This window comes from Rattus norvegicus, chromosome 7 (genome assembly GCF_021556685.1).
Source record: "Rattus norvegicus strain SHRSP/BbbUtx chromosome 7, alternate assembly SHRSP_T2T, whole genome shotgun sequence".
Taxonomy (NCBI): Eukaryota; Metazoa; Chordata; class Mammalia; order Rodentia; family Muridae; genus Rattus; species Rattus norvegicus.
The window spans coordinates 73954019-73966813 of NC_141540.1; the positions used below are offsets into that span (position 1 = coordinate 73954019).

General features: G+C 41.3%; 1 protein-coding gene across 3 annotated transcripts in view; it reads left to right on the plus strand.

Moving 5' to 3' along the window:
* Positions 1 to 394: 394 nt before the first annotated feature.
* Cpq (carboxypeptidase Q) overlaps positions 395 to 12795 on the plus strand; it is a 569822-nt gene continuing 557421 nt past the window's right edge. For all 3 annotated transcript variants that reach the window (NM_001440041.1, NM_031640.2, NM_001440038.1), the window contains 1 exon segment: positions 395 to 452. The gene's annotated coding sequence lies outside the window, so the exon portion shown is untranslated.

Below are 12795 nucleotides of genomic sequence, written 5' to 3' on the forward strand. Positions count from 1 at the left end.
CAGCCTCCCTAGTGCTGGGTGATTACTAGCATGGACAAAATAACTGTTAATTGCTTCCCTTGGGAAGGAATTTAACGGTTTCCAGAACAAGGTCTTCAGAAGTCAGGCCTTGGAGACCCTACTTGCTCTAAGCCAGGCTCAGGGAGACAGATATCTGTCAGGGTCTGGTCCAGCCAGCCATGGCCTCTGTTAAAGTCCAGGCCTCATGTCTGGCTGACCGTTGCACCCTTGTCCACCGCTCACTGGCCAGGGAGGGCTCCACAGCTTCCCAGGCACGTGAAGAAGGCAGGCCTGCAGACTCGGGGCTCAGGGCTGTTCCTGAGGCGTCTGGAGGCCCGCCCTGTGGATCCAGCACTTCAGAGCGACCTCCCGGTCCCGCCTCCCGGATGTACCCGTAGTCCGCAGTCCTCACCCGGAGTTGCGGTTGCTGCTCTGCAGAACCTCGTGACCAGGTGCGTGCCCCGAGCCGTGGGTGACCCGCTGCTCCCCGGAGGCTGGAGGGTGGGCTGAGGGCAGCAGGCTTAGCTGCCAGAGCGCTTCCTGACAGGAGGAAGCGCTCTGGCATAGGCCGGGACTGCCTGAGGCCACAGTGGAACCCAGAGGCAGAGCCCAAAACTGCTGGTGTCTTCCTCAAGGTTCCCTGCCCCGCCCTTCAGCTGCCTTTCTTCAGTCCCTATCTGCAATTTTCCCTAGTCCCCTGACCTGCAAGAGGCTTTACCAGGGTAGGGTGGGAGCACTTTGGGGGTTTCTTTCACTTTCTACGTTGTTCTGTTATTTCAATTCTGGTTTGAAAGGTCCGTTTTCGAGTTGTCAGCATCTGACGTAGTAGTACTCAATAACCAATAATTGACTATGAAGTAGAACTGAATGAATGAAGTGGACGAATGCATAGGAAATGGAGCAGAGTGAGCGAAATATGACTGGCTCAGTGGATATGAAGTGGAGACATCGGACACTGGCTTTCGACTGTTTTCTCAGAGTTAAGTGTTTCGCAATCTCTGTGGTAAAATGAGAGGAATTGGTTCAATGTAGTTGTTAGTCACTGGACATCTGCACCTTATCTGCATTAATTGGATTTGATATGTTTTGCTTAAAACAAAATATACCTGAGCTTTTGCTTGCTGGTGTTTTATTCTCCCCCACTTTTCGTTCTGAGGCATCGTTGTCACCACAATATTTAATGTATTTACAAAGTACAAAGGTACATCTCAAAGAAGAACCATGTCGCTGACTTGTATGTAAATCCAGATATTTCTCTTGAATCTAAGACTATGAACAATGTGTATTTTCCCTAGACAAGGCTGGTTGAGTGGCAGGTGAATGAAGAAAGCTAAATATGGCACAGTGAGGAAAGTAATTTAATTGGCCACTGCTGCAGTTCTGTTTCCTGGATTCCAAGTTCCACAAAAAAACAAAACAAAACAAAAAAACCAAAAAAGACAAAACAAACCAAAAAAACCCACCAACCCCCCCCAAAAAGCCCCAAAAACAAATTCAAAAAACAAAAACAAAAGCAGGGACTTTGAATTGTTGCTTGATCTCTTTAGATTTTTAACTTCATTAACTTCATTAACTTTTTATGAGAGAGAGAGAGAGAGAATGGACCTTTGCTTAACACAGGTATTTTCTTTAAAGGTTTTATTTTTTGAATTTTGTAGACAGCACATCTCAGTGGACCTTCAGTCAGTGAGTCAGCTAGATCAGCTGGACAGTGAGCTCCAGAATCCACTTGTCTCCACGAGGCTAGGGCTGGGGTCAAACAAAGCCATGCATCTGGCTTTGACTTGCATATTTTTACCTACTTATTTCAAGTCTGTCTGGTAGAGTAAATGTTTTGATTAGTGAAAAAGACTGACTTTCTCAGGTTCTTTTTCCAAATAGCCAATTGTGGGTTCATGTCTCATTCAGCTATGAAGTGTACAGGCTGATATTTATGATTTTCTGACCACACACTTACTGTCCATTTAAACTTCTTACTTAATTAATCCTCACCATAAACCTAAGGGCAAGGTCCTTGTGATCTAACTAGCAGAAATAGTACTGGCAAAAGAGGAAGCCGGGACTGAGAACACAAGCAGGTGGGATCAGACAGTGTGTGCTGTGAAAGCCTGTGTGGTGTGGAAGATTGGTTTCCATGTGTTTTGGAACGTGTACAAAATCTGGATATTGTTTCCATATCCAGTGAACTGAGAATGGGAACTGAGGAATAGAATTACTGAGGTGGATTTAGTTATTTTATTATTTTAAAAATTATCAACCAGGGTCACCAAAATGGCTAGTTTACGGTAAAGGCTCATGATGTCAACCCAAGTGAAGCACGTTTAATCCCAGGACCAGACACGGTGTGGAAAGAAAGAACTGATTCTGCAAGCTATCCTCTGATTTCCACATAGTTACTTCCCTCAACACACACACACACACACACACACACACACACACACACACACACACACACACACACTCTAATAAAAATTGTTGGCCAGGTATGGTCACTCACAGTTGTAATTGTGATGAGAATTGTTATGAGTTCAAGGACAGTCTGAGCAACCAAGTGGGACAGTCTCAACCCCACCCCCCAAAAAACAAAAAAGAAAAAGATTAATTAGAATGTTTAATTCTACTATGATTTGACACTTTCAACCTAAATGCTCACGGATCCTAATACTTTCACTTATTTAGGGAACTTAAAGTTGGTGACATTGACGGCTCAGTGACCAGCATTTTAAGGGCACTGTACCATGAGATTTAAGCAGTGGTGTGTGTGTGTGTGTGTGTGTGTGTGTGTGTGTGTGTGTGTGTGTGTGTGTGCGCGCGCGCGCGCGCACGTGTGCGTGTTAGCGTTGTGTCTTTGATAAGGGGCTGCTTGCCATCCTAATAAGGAACACTGGGAATGTTAAAATGGACTTCCAGAACCCTTATAATTAATTGATGTGAGCAAAAGTAGTAGCCTATAAGGTAAGTGGATATTATTTTGTTTCCTTTTGTCTGCCAGGTTTAGCCTCATGGAAGGCAGAGACCAATGGTCGGTGCCTGGAAATCTGAGAGCCCTTGACAATTTGATTTAGCTCAGGAGGCTGGAGCTTTCTGCCCTGAGGCTGATCTGATGGAATAGACTTTCCTATTGCTCACAATATTATGAAAAAAATTTAAAGCAGAAACTTTTATTACTTGCCCTGGAGCTGGAGCTTTAAAATGTAGTCTCTGCCCCTACTCCTACTTTCTCCGAACCACTTAGCTTTTAAAAGCCAACAATTCATTCATGTGCTTTCCGCTGTGGATTATTATTCTTTTCTTTATTTCTTGGCATGTTCTTCCTTCATTTCATCTTTTCCTCCTCCCCCTTTCCATCTCTGTTCCTTCTTTCCTTCATCCTTTTATCTCTCCTCACCCTTTCTGTTGTTTTAAAACGTTTCTTTTACTCTGTAATTCAGTTGCTCAGGAACTCACCACGTAGCCGAGGCTGCCTTCAAACTTGATACAGCCAACCCTCGCACCTCAGTCTCCCAAGAGCTAGGACCATAGGTGTCGGCCACCCCACTGAGGTCTGGCCTCTTTTCTATAATGTCACAAAGTAGCAGGACCAATTGGTATGCTTCTTCTTAGTTATTATTTTATTCAGCACATATCAATATCCCAGTTTACTGAGTATGTGCTATATGCCCGATAAGGAATGGAATACTGAATTCGAGACGAGAATGAACTACCAAATACTTAACTAGACCCAAGTGTGATGCAGGGTGGGTGAGGTGGTGTGCCTGTAATTCCAGGATCTGGAAGGCAGCGATAGAGGCTCTCTGCAGCACGCTGCGTAGCTTCTGGGTTTTACATATCTGCCATTGCTGGAAAGCTTAGCTGAAGGTACCTCTTCAATGAATAAGGGAGATAGATGGAGGAAGATTCTGGATCTCAACTTGGGGCCTCTATAGGCATGAACACCTGCACACATACACATGCCAACAAAACACCCACCACACATACACATGAAAAAATTATTTTATTTCATTTTAATATTGATACTGAGAAATACTGAATTTCTCGCTTCCCTGCATCTGCTCACTATATGGATGAATTTACATGTATGGTTGTCTCCTATGGGTCCTTATAGTTAGCCTGAGGGCAGTGTCAGGCCTAGACCTGTCTCTATTTCCCAGCTGAGTTTTACATCATTCAATGCCTAACTTCTACATGCTTGGTAAACGGTAAAGGTAGGTAGAAGTATTGGTCATGAGAATTATGTTCCATATGTTTTAAAAAGGTATTTAATGATTCAGGGATTCAGTCCCAGATTATCGCTTTAATTCTTGATACTCAAGTCTTCATATATTACACATATGATACACAATATGACAGGTGTTTCTTACCTTAAGCAAATTATGTACTGGTAAGGGTGACTTTTTAACTTTATCTACCACTGAATGATTGTTCACTTTATAAAAGGGTTATAGATATCATAAAGAGGGTCATCTTCCTTGCTGAAGATGAAGTCATACGAGTGTTTTATACTGGATACTGCCCATTGCCCTGAAAGCATCATTTGTCATTCATAGTCTCTTAATAGCACCCTTCATGAGCTTCTTTATTCCATACAGCAGTGCTGGCACTAGGAATCCTCCAGCTACTATCCCTCCCCTACAGCTCTTGACTCCGTTGGCCTCCAAATACCATCTGCTTTGGTTCTTCACTTGACATGGTTGGCAGAGTTAGAGAGAACGTACAGCAAAAAGTTCCAAGGCAAAGCAAGGCTCTGAGAAAATAGATTTTGCCATGGACTAAAAGTCAGAGGGCTGTGAGTTACCGTCAGCCATGAGAGCAGAAATGTAGGCACCTGAGTTTTCAAGTTGTCATTTATATGAGAACGATAAAAGTATCTAGCTTCATCTGCTTCTGGTCTTTCCTGCAGCAGTCAGGTGCAAAGGTGTTGTTTGTTTGTAAGATGTTATAATGATGTAGCCATTTCTATAAAGATCCTGATACCAATAGAAGAATCACACGGGCTTGGTCTTTTCTCTTGTTAACTGTTTGCCATAGGTGTTATCAAATCTTCTGGAAAGTTTGTCCTAATAATACCCTCTTTCTTTTAATCTTATTCCCCCTCCTATTCGTCACTCAGTGCAACAACCTTCCAATGCCTTTTCTGCAAAGTAAAATTAACCTCTCTGTTAGCACCTACACATTGGTAATGTGTTATATTAACAAGGGATAGCCTTTGTTAACAAACTGAAAAAGATGAGAAAAGTTTGCAATTCTGTTGCTGTATAAAGAAGGGGAGGGGGGGGGATTAGGGGTATGTTTGCCCGGAAACCGGGAAAGGGAATAACACTCGAAATGTAAATAAGAAATACTCAAGTTAATTAAAAAAAAGAAATAAAAAAAAGAAATAAAAAAAAAGAAGAGAAAGCTAGTTTATCCCCGGGGCTCTAAATAAGCTTTCAGTTTTTACCCATTACTCTCTGCTACACTTTCCTCCCTTCTCTTGGCAGACTAAGTGGCTACTACTCCCACATCCTTCACATCACCTTGTAAAAATGGGTTCTGGGCATCTAAACTCTAGTCTTCCTGTGTGCAGCAAGGATTTTTTTCAAAGCAAAGGCCATTACACAAGATCTAGAGTCATTTCATACTGCTAACAGGTATAAACTATAAGAAAGGAGTATTTGTGATCCTTTAAGAATCATCTAGGGGCTGGGGATTTAGCTCAGTGGTAGAGCGCTTGCCTAGGAAGCGCAAGGCCCTGGGTTCGGTCCCCAGCTCCAGAAAAAAAAAAGAACCAAAAAAAAATCATCTAGGAATGCACAGAACACATGAAACTCAAGACGAATGATCAAAATGTGAATGGTTCACTCCTTTAAAAGGGGAACAAGAATACCCTTGGCAGGGAATAGAGAGGCAAAGATTAAAACAGAGACAGAAGGAACATCCATTCAGAGCCTGCCCCAAATGGTGCCCATACATATACAGCCACCCAATTAGACAAGATGGATGCAACAGGAACCGGATGTAGATCTCTCCTGAGAGACACAGCCGGAATACAGCAAATACATAGGCGAATGCCAGCAGCAAACCACTGAACTGAGAACAGGACCCCCGTTGAAGGAATCAGAGAAAGGACTGGAAGAGCTTGAAGGGGCTTGAGACCCCATATGAACAACAATGCCAAGCAACCAGAGCTTCCAGGGACTAAGCCACTACCTAAGGACTATACATGGACTGACCCTGGACTCTAACCTCATAGGAAGCAATGAATAGCCTAGTAAGATCACCAGTGGAAGGGGAAGCCCTTGGTCCTGCTAAGACTGAACCCCCAGTGAACATGATTGTTGGGAGGAGGGTGGTAATGGGGGGAGGATGGGGAGGGGAACACCCATAAAGAAGGGGAGGGGGAGGGGTTAGGGGATGTTGGCCAGGAAACCGGGAAAGGGAATAACATTCGAAATGTAAATAAGAAATACTCAACTTAATAAAAAAAATCATCTAGGAGACAGGCCTCCAGATACTCTTGTGAGGAATTATGTTGATTCGTTTAACTGAGGTGGAATACACACATAAACTATGGGCAGCACCATTTCATGTGCTGTAGTGACCATTTCCCTTATGCTATGCTATTTTATAATTTTCCATTCCATGATGGACTCCATCTTTGAACTGTAAGTCAAAATAAACCCTTCCTTTATTTGAAACTCTCACAGAAAATGCATACACCACTGGCCAGATGTCCAATTATTTATTTATTTGTAAATGTGTAAAGAGGTGTTAGGGTTGTATGTTTGTGTTGGGGGAATCCTTGTGACTATGAAGGTGAATATGGATGTCACATACTGAAGTTGAGTGTTTTCATCAGTGGCTATCTTTTCTCTTTGAGACAGGGTTTCTAACTGAGTCTAGAGCTCACTGACTTGGCTAGACTGGCCAGCAACTAACCATGACCCCCTAGTTTCTGCCTCTCCCCAATGGGGTTAGAAGCATGTGACGTCATTCATGGCTTTTAACGTTGGTGTTGGGAATCTGATCTTAGGCCCTTTTCACTGTAGTTGCCCTTTGATTGCCCGAAACGGTGGCTGCTTCCTTGACCAAAACCAGGGGTCCAGGAACTTCACCCCTCCACTGTACTATATGTTAGACTCAACCTCCAGCACTTTTTCCAAATTGCCATTTCCTTGTTCCTGTCTGCAAAGGGCTCCGGGGCCTCTTGTCCAAGTTAGTAAATCTTGACTATGAGTCTGAATTTGCCCATCTCTTCAATCTTAGAATGTTTGTTCACCCTTCAGTCCTTTTATGAGCTAAGGTAAGTTCTTAGTTTTCAGCTCGATTTGTTCTGTTTGCTGTAGTAAGGACAGCAGCGGTGACTTACAGGCTTTTTATGTTGCAGCTGAAAGTGGAGGTATGGTAACGAAACAATGGGTTTATCCTCATAAGACGTTTATCTCTACACCTGACTTCTGATTTCTCTGATTTTACGTTAGCATTATAGAAGAATGTAGAACACCTTCGTCCCCAAGACTCTCTTGTTGAACTCACTACTCTCTTTTTTTTTTTTTTCGGAGCTGGGGACCAAACCCAGGACCTTGTGCTTGCTAGGCAAGCGCTCTACCACTGAGCCAAATCCCCAACCCCACTCACTACTCTTAATACATGATAAATGTTCATAATGTGTACACCCAGCTTGAGACTTTAAACATTTAATTTTTCCTGGGGCTAGATATATGTCTTAGTGGTTAAGAGTGCTTGTTGCTCTTGCAGAAGACTGAGGTTCGATTTCCAGCACCTACATAAGTAACTCTAGAGGATCTGGCACCTTCTTCTGCATTCCAAAGGTACCTACATATATGTATATATGTGTGTACATGCACACACATAAAGATAATATCTGAAAGTTAGACAATTTCTCTTGAGAAAGACATATGATAATATGGAGACAAAGTAAAAGCAATATAATAATTGGTGATAATTTTATATTTTCTATATTCCATATTTTAAGGCAGATATTAATGGCCTAATGCTTAGAGATTACTCAATGCACATTTGTTAATATACTTTGTTCATTCTTCCAATAAAGCACTGCTTTTTTTTATGTTCCAAAGTATATTATTTATTTTTTTCCTCCATCTTTATTAACTTGGGTATTTCTTATTTACATTTCAATTGTTATTCCCTTTCCCGGTTTCCAGGCCAACATCCCCCTAACCCCTCCCCCTCCCCTTCTATATGGTTCTTCCCCTCCCCATCCTCCCCCCATTACCGCCCTCCCCCCAACAATTACGTTCACTCGGGGTTCAGTCTTGGCAGGACCAAGGGCTTCCCCTTCCACTGGAAGCACTGCTTTTTAATAGATCATCTGTTACAGTGGACTTATTAGCTGAGCTTCTAAGCAATCTTTTCCTGGGACTGGGAATAACAGAATGACATTTCAAAATAGTCAAAATTTTAATTCAGAGAAAGGAACTGGAGTCTGTTTCTAAAAACTACTGAACATTTCACTCTGTGCTCTTAGAGATGGAGCAAACACCTTGAAAGTTATTTTTCTAATTATTTTTCTGAATGCAGTAGCAAGATTGGCAGGGGAACGACTGATGTGTGCCCATGTGGGAAGAAGGATGCTGCCTTGAAAGCACAGATGGGCCTTTGGATGTGGAAATTTACAAGGCTCAGAGAGCTCTGACACATCTTTAGAAGTTGAGTCCAACAGAATAAATGGGAGGCTGTTTGCTGGCTTGGCATTGGAGCCTGTCTGGCGCAAACTACACTGTGAACAACTTTTCAAACATTTGCATCAGGATACATGACACTGGATTCTCAAAATGTCCAATTAAACCCTTGTCAATGGAAGAAATGTTTGCTTCCTAAGGGGGCTGCTGGCCTCGGTGGCATCCTTGGCCTGTGTTATGGAAGCACTTGCAGCTGAAATTCTTGTGAGCTCTTCTTCTCTGGACTTGATCTTGTTGTTTAGATAAAGATCCTTTTGAAAGCTGTGGAAACTGTGTCAAGCTGTGGGTCATAGAGCTGGGGGAGGTGACTAAAGAAAAATAACCAGGTGATAAACACTTTCAAATCAAAAAGCATTCTAGAGTTTTGATTTCTTTGGATTTTTAAAATTGTTTATGCTTGGAGTGTTTTAGAAAATGATTGCTTCTGAAAAAAAAGAGAGAGAGAGAAGCAGTACCGGCATTTTAAATATTATAAAACAAAATTTGTTTTTTTCAATACTTTAACAAACATTTCCAGAAATATCAGTAGCAATTATGTGTGGTCTTTGTGAATCCCTATCCTTGCTGACAGAAATGCTAAATAAGTGTCTGTGATGGGAACAGCAGTGAACACAAAGATTGTAGAAGAGCATAAGGTCAAGAATCAAGAGACCTTTTGTTTATCTTTGGAAAGGTTGTAATATATTAATTGGTGGAAAAGACAAACCAGGTTCTGTGTCCTTGTGTAAACTTTCTGATTTCCCTAGTCCCAGTTTCTTAATCAATAAAATAAATACTATAACATCAAAAGTATCAATGATTGGCATCAGTATTAAATGAAATAGTATTTATAAACTGATTTAAATAGAACTTGTGTTTCCTAGGTGGAATCTTAGAAATGTTCAGCTCATACTAGTAAGCCACAAAATACTCTTTGGACTGACAAGGTTTGCACATTCCTTTGTGATGAATGGAAGGAGCAAAGGATAGGAAAAAGATTGCAGATGTTTGGTACAATGTGGACCAAAAATTTGTTACTTGGACGACTGATTGGCATCTCCTTCATTGAATGAGAGTTGAAAAACAGTATGTAGATGGGGGTGGGGCCAGAATAGCTTTGAAAATAAAGAGATACAATCCATCCCATGACCATAAAATTGTCCTTTCAGTTATGAAGAGGGGAGCTTTATCTAAACCTGAGAGAGAGAAAGGGTAGGATTTGGAGCTTAGGAAGAGTGGGAGAATTTTGCAGCAGCTGCTGTAGGAGAATCTGATAGGTGTCAACTGAAGACAAATATAAGGGTTGCCCAGCAAACCAGCGCTAGTGTCAGACACTTAGTTTATATCAGAGTTTGACATGATGATGTGACTGTTGGTGGTAACACTGTGTACTGAGGAATGTGCACAATGAAAATTCAATTTTTTTCTGAGAAAACTGAAGGGGGATGAGGAGAATGCTCATGCAAACCTTGTTGGAATCATTAACCGTCAAACACAGTTGTAGGTTCTTCAGACTGATGTGTTGACTTAGATTGAAGGATAGACTGAAATTTAAGGCTCTTCACTTGGTGAAGATCCATATGGTAGCTCTGTGTCACACATGTGCTGAAAATGAATGGATTATAAAGATGATGGAGAAGTTACCAGAATGTCGGGTCCTCCATATGACAGCTATATTTCCTTTGAAAACCTTTAGCTCAGTGACTTAACCTGGGTAATTTAACTTGGCTGTTGTGAGATACTTTGATGGAGGTAAGCAGAGGGTTCAAGGACATCATAGAAAAAGAGGTTCCCAACCTGTGAAAAGAGAGAGCAAAGGTCAAGAAAAGCATCCTGGAAATGGTGTTGCCCAAGTAAAGTGACGGTTAAGTGTGTGGTATGAAGAGTGGTGAGAAGGCAGAGGAGAAAGCAAGAGAGAACTGGGGTGGGAGGTGTTGGTTTGCTCAAGAATGACAAAGAATTTCCTAGGAGGTAGACAGTGATATGAGCTGTATGTGATTTTGGATTCAGAGTCCAAACAGTCTGATATGGGCTGATCTCTCTATTACTATAGTCGCATCTCACGGTTCAGCCTGTCTTCTCTATACTCTGAATATAAACTTCCAGTATCTATGGATAAAATTCACATCCTACTCATGCTAATTCAAATAGCTTCATTTCATATCCTTTAAATTGTGTGTTTAACTTTTACTTAAATGTGGTGAAGCCAGCAAAAGGATGGTTTGTTATCATTCCACAATAGGTCAAATGGTAAGAATTCTGGATCAGACCAGAAGTAAGGGGAGGAATACCATAAAGATAAAAACAAAGCAAAATAAAAGAAAAACAAATCTGAAAATGAGAAAACATGGTAGCTAGCCAAAGGCCACACCTATAAATCTGCTACTAACAGGGTGCCTGGAACCATGTTTTTGGGTTGACGAAGTCCAGTTCAGGTCTGTCTCTTGACACTATATATACATCAGGTAGGCTAGGGTGATTTTTTTTACATGCTTTAAGAATTGACCCAGTGTGTGTGTTCCCATATAGTTCACAAACCTCAAGCTTCCAGTGCCTTTCACTAAATAATAGTATTTTTCTGCATGCTGGCCATGTTCCCTACCCTTCATCAGCTTCTGTGTCTTCTTTAACGTCTCCCACACTTTCTTTTCCTTTTAGTTTCTCTTCTATTGATGTTTTTCTTTTAAAAAATACAAAAGAATGGGTTTCATCATGACATTTTTGTGTATGTATCTCATTGTACTTTGCTCATGTCTATTTCACCATCACCCTGTATCATCTCCATAGTGGTATACCTCCTCCTCCTCCTCCTCCTCCTCCTCCTCCTCCTCCTCCTCCTCCTCCTCCTCCTCCTCCTCCTCCTCCTCCTCCTTCTTTCTCTCTCTCTCTCTCTCTCTCTCTCTCTCTCTCTCCCTTTCTTCTCTTCTTCCTCTCTCTCTCCTGTCTCTCTCTGACTCTCACTCTTTTTATCTGTCTCTGTCTCTGTATGTCTCTCTCTCACTTTTGTAGCACTCAAACACAAAATAAAATAAATATTAAAACAGAGAAGATAAAATTGTTTTTTTTTAATATAACGTTTTGCCCAATGACAGCTTGCAAATGACAAGTTGCCATTCTTTTCTGTGGCGAATAAAATGCCATTATCTATACCATACATACCATGTTTTCTTTATGTATCATCTGATGATGGCATTTCAGCTGTTCCCATATCATGTTATTGTGAGTATTGAAGGGATTTGGCAGCCTTAGGGAGTCAGTATAAGACACACCAGACACCAAGTTTTTAGCACAAAGATTTATTACTCTTCAGGGGTAAATGGGGAGGAGGAGGGTTGCCTCTGGTTTGGGCAAATGCAGACAGAAAGCAGCAACAGGTGTTTTTTGCAGTGGATTTTTAAGGAAAAAATATGGGAGTATGTGCTAAGGTGATTTGCTAAGTCCTGATTGGACATGTTAGCCAGATAATGGAGTTTGATAGTTGGATCTTAGTGTTTAGTCTCAGGAATGAGTCTGCCCAAATAAGAAAACAGACCTTGGGGATAATGTTAGCAATGTAACCCAATGGTTTAGCAAGGGAGAGAGCAGGATAAAGAGCAATACTTATGTTTACAATGCTCTGGCTGTTAGAGAGCCCTTCAAGTAGTACTACAATAGACATGGATGTGCATGTATTTTTACAATATGCTGACTTAGATGTCTTCAAGTGAATGCCCAAGAATGCTAGATATGGATTACATGTAACTCCACTTTTAGGAACTACTTTTTTGAGGGACTTCTATATTGATTTCCATGGTGGTTACACCAGTTTCTATTCATACCATCAGTGAAGTAATTTTTCTCTATTTCTTCTTTGATGACAGCCATTCCAATTGGGGTGTGTAGTAAGGGAGATTGAGTGACATTTCACTAAGATAAGTACAAAGATCTACTTTGCTAATACACATCCTAATTCATTTATTTAAAATAGTAAGGAAAATGTCTTGATGCCATCCAGATAATAACACCCCTCTCCCAAAATAAAATTATTTTTAGGCTATGAGTAAATTTCTCATCAGGAATTCTGGAACCCACAAACCATGCACACATTTTTTTTTAAAGATTTATTCATTTATTA